Raw genomic sequence first — 4,616 nt, forward strand, 5'->3', positions numbered from 1 at the left:
GGGTTGCTCTAGAGTCTCTCCTCACCACCACAGCCTCCTCAAGTGCGTGGCACAGGACCCTCCAGGGTGGGCACCATTCCATGGAGAACCTTCCAGCACAGCTCAAGTGTTCACACTTTGGTGTCAAGTGGCATTGCCGTGCACACTGCACCTTCCAGATGCAACTGAGCGCTCCTCAGAGAACCAGTGCTTTCCGAAGCCGTACTAGTACAAAGAAGGAATGCCAGCACGGACCCCTGCTCTGTATAGTTTCCAGGCAAAAGGGCACAAGATGGGGAAATATATTCATTCTTGAGTTTTCTGTCCATAAGCGTGAGGACCCCAGCGGCTGGGTGCTGGGGCTGTGGGGCCTGCCTTCTTAGCGCATGGATGGTGAAGCTGCAGAATGGGGCAGTGTGAGAACCGATGGGTGGGAAACGGCCTCTGTCTTTGAGTCACACGTTGAAAGAATACCGTCATGAACTTCAACTGCATGCTTTCCAGGAATGTGGAGAACTAAAAATAGCAACCTAAGGACATGGAAAAAATACAAGTTTCAAATGAGGAATGGTAATATCTGTCCTGGTCTGAATTACCTGAAGAGCTATCCTGGCCTCCGCCTCTGCTGCTAAGACAGGTGTGGCCTGGAGCCGTGTGTACATGGACAGAGTGCGTCCACTGTGTCCACTGGTGATTCTGACTCACCAAGCACTTTCCTCTGAACAGCTGAATGACTCAAACACATTGTTTAAGGGCACGTCCTATGCGATGGCTCCCAGGAACCCCTTCTCTACAGCATAGATGGAACAAGACTCAGGAGTGGGGGCGAGGGGTAGGCCGTGTGGGGGCAGAAAACTATTTGTAAAGAGACTTCTAGGGTCCTAAAACTGAAATATTCTTGGTGTGTGTTCTAAACATAAAACAGACTCGTCTCTTAAAAGTTCTCCCCAAAACCCCAAATGACTGACTTCTTAGAGGACACTGTTGCTGTCCTCTCACTCTCTGGAATGCAGGTGGAAGAGAGGAGCCATGTGAAGGAGAGGTCCAGTGAGGAGGTGAAGGGAGACGTTCACAGGGAGATGCTAAGCAAACACCTATTTGAACACTAGGAAAGAATTAAGTTCATGAACCCAGCCATCTCCACTGAGTTTCTGTAATTTCTCTGCCAACCTCCTCAGAGAAGGAAAGAATGAAAATGTGAAAGATTGAGTTAGAGCCAGCTTGTGAAGACCAGGGCAACTGAAGCAAGCCCCTCCCTCCTGGACACCTGAGACCTCCCAGGGGCATGGAAACCTCAGCCATCAGCCAGGACCACTCAGAGGCCAAGAGGATGGGCAACGGAGGATGACATGGCCAGATGGTGGGCTCATGGAATGGGGACTACACCTGTGGGCAGGTAATGGGCTCACACGGGGGGATGGTGGGGAGACTACATCTGTCGACAGGTGATGGGGACACAGGGTGGGTGGTGGGAGAGTACACCTATGGGCAGGTGATGGGGTCACGGGGGAATGGTAGGGAGAGTACACCTGTGGGCAGATGATGGGGTCACGGGGGGTTGGTGGGGAGTGTACACCTGTGGGCAGGTGATGGGGTCACAGGGGGTTGGTGGGGAGAGTACACCTGTGGGCAGATGATGGGGTTACATGGGGATGAGCCCATGGGCAGGTGATGGGGTCACGGGGGGATGGCGGGGAGACTACACCTGTGGGCAGGTGATGGGGTCACGGGGGAGGCAGTGGGAGAGTACACCTGCGGGCAGGGGATGGGGACACGGTGGGGGTGGTGGGAATACACCTGTGGGCAGGTGATGGGGTCATGGGGGGATGGTGGGGAGAATACACCTGTGGGCAGGTGATGGGGTCATGGGGGAAATGGTAGGGAGAGTACACCTGTGGGCAGGGGATGGGGTCACCGGGGAAATGGTGGAGAGAGTACACCTGTGGGCAGGTGATGGGGTCATGGGGAGATGGTGGGAGAGTACACCTGTCAGCAGGTGATGGGGTCACAGGGGTTGGTGGGGAGAGTACAACTGCGGGCAGGGGATGGGGTCACAGGGGAATGGTAGGGAGAGTACACCTGTGAGCAGGGGATGGGGTCACGGGGGGATGGTAGGAGTGTACACCTGTGGGCAGGTGATGGGGTCACAGGGGGATTGTGGGCAGAATACAGCTGTGGGCAGAGGATGGGGTCAAAGGGTGATGGTGAGAGAGTACACCTGTGGGCAGGTGGTGGGGTCATGGGGGGATGGTGAGGAGAATACATCTGTGGGCAGGGGATGGGGTCATTGGGAGATGGTGGGAGAGTACACCTGCGGGCAGGTAGTGGGGTCATGGGGAGATGGTGAGGAGTGTACACCTGTAGGCAAGTGATGGGGCCACAGGGGATGAACATATAGTGTGACCCCAGCTCCTCAAGCAGTCCAGACTACATGAGCCGTAGACTGCAGAAGCACAATTTCTGGACTCCTCCAGCCAGTTCATCAGTCAAAGCTACAATTAATCATATGGGATTTTCAGTGGACCCTTTAAAGGAAATGGGTCAGCACATGTGATTTAAAATAACAGTTTATACATTTACAATGTATACCATAGGCTAAGCATTAGCATCTCACATCATCTTCACCATGATCTGGAGGAAGGTAATTCCTGGTGGACAATGGGATACCTGAGGCCCAGAAAGTCCTGCAAATACTTCCAGCTCCCAGAAATGGAAGAGACAGACTTTCACTCCTGGGTCAGAAGCCCTGGCTCCTGCGCACTGTGGAAGCTGCCCCATTCTCCAGAGCAGGCACCATGTCCCTGAAGCATCTGGGGTGCAACCTAGGCATAGGTGAAACCCGGGATCCACAGTTAGGCTGCATAGCGTCAGGCCAAGTTTGTTTCCAAATATTGTAAATATGAACCTTTGCTGGAGTCTACAGCTCTCAAGTGTTTTTTTCCCTTTAAAATCACAATTTTTGCCAAAACAAACTGGTTATTATGTATTATAAATTCATCCATTCAAATAAGTACATATGCACCCATGTCAAGAGGTTGTAGTGATCCAAAGGGAACCAAGACAAGACCCTGAGGACCAAACTTCTGGACTTTCCTGAAGTGACTGAGCCACATCCTGGTGATATCCTTCGCACATGATGACAGGGGCAGAGGGAGCGGGAAAGACAGAAAGACAAGAAGGAAGACAGCAGGAGAAAAAGAAAGAGAGAAAGAAAAAGGAAGGAAGGGGAAGAAAAGGAGGAGGCTTGTTCTAGCTGGAGATTTAATAAGGTTCTTTCTTCCCGTTTTAATGGTAAATAGAGCAAACCTTCATGACAGGTGTTCCTTTTAAAATGAAATTATTAGGCTGTGAATTGCAGAGGCCGGAGAGCAAATAAAACAAACAAATAAAAGATGATTTCTATTTCCTCACTGGAGGGTCTGTCTAAACCAATGAATGCAATTTAAAGGCAGGGCCTGCAGAAGAGCAGTCTGCATAATGCGCAGCCAGGCCCATCCCGCGTGTGTAGAAAAGACTAAAAATAAGAACGGATAAAGGGAAATCTAAAGAGAAGAGGATCATCCTCGCCCTGAAAGCACAGGGGAATTGCCTTTACTGCACCAACCAGAGACAAGCAGAGAGGCGGCTTCTGAGAGCGAGGTAGGGAGCCAGTGGTGTTGGCAGGGATGCACTTGACTCCAGCCTGACAATCTGGAGTGGCCGGGGTTCCTATCCTCCCCTGGCCCCGACATCTCCTGGGAGCCCCCCTTCTCCTGGTTGTTCCTTGGGACGCGTCTCCTTCCGTGTGTCCCCTTACCTGGCTGCTGGGGGCCAGGCTGTAATCTGTTTTCCCTCAGTGCTTGCTCCATAATGATCCCTGACTCCTGCAAAGGCCGCAGCGTGAATGAGATGTGACTCCGCAGCAGCAAGTCGGTGCTTAAATTGAAATATTATGGGAAGGGCAGCCCCCTGCAGACCTTTGATGTAGCAGCCCACGGCTCGGGGGGAGCTGGGGACACAGAAGCCATTGTCCACTGTACTCAGTTCCTCGTCATTTTCAGGGGAGAGCGGAGAGAGCAGACAGCATCAATACAAGTAATTCCAACTGGATCTGCAAAGTGAGTGCTGCAAGCTGAAGATTTGCCCCCTGGCCCGTATCTGTGGGAAACAAAGCCAGGAAGAATCATTCAGCATATTTTAAATGGCTTAAAATTCATTTATATATGACAGGCACCTGATAGTCATTTCGGGGCAGAAAGACAAACACATGAATACAAGCCATAAATGAAAAGAATCAACCAGTTACACCATTAAAGATGTCTGAATATAATGCCAGTCACTACGAGTGTGGAGGATGCATCTCCGAGATGGTGAATTTCTTCCCACCTAAAAGCAGGTGACCCAGGAGGAATTGGTAGTGCCTTTTCACTTATTTTCAGACAGGCTCAAGATTACTTTCAATAAATAAGTATAATTGTTCGTAATTTGAAGAATGGACTTACTTGATGATGACATGACTTTAAACGTCAAAAAGCTAAAAGATCACACACACACACACACACACACACACACACACACCCCATCTGTCAAAACTAATAAATGAACCCAGCAAAGTTGCAGAATATGTAATCAACACACAAAAGTCAGTTGTGTTTTTT

The 4,616-nt window shown here is 50.6% G+C and overlaps 1 long non-coding RNA gene across 1 annotated transcript; it reads right to left on the reverse strand.

Moving 5' to 3' along the window:
* Nucleotides 1-341: 341 nt before the first annotated feature.
* On the reverse strand, nt 342-4,031 carry LOC105738676. The gene is made up of 3 exons (XR_001114520.2): nt 3,776-4,031; nt 2,569-2,801; nt 342-509 (listed from the first exon to the last, which is right to left on the reverse strand). It is a non-coding gene; the product is annotated as an uncharacterized LOC105738676 (long non-coding RNA).
* Between the last annotated feature and the right edge of the window lie 585 nt (nt 4,032-4,616).

Source organism: Nomascus leucogenys, chromosome 6 (genome assembly GCF_006542625.1).
Source record: "Nomascus leucogenys isolate Asia chromosome 6, Asia_NLE_v1, whole genome shotgun sequence".
Taxonomy (NCBI): Eukaryota; Metazoa; Chordata; class Mammalia; order Primates; family Hylobatidae; genus Nomascus; species Nomascus leucogenys.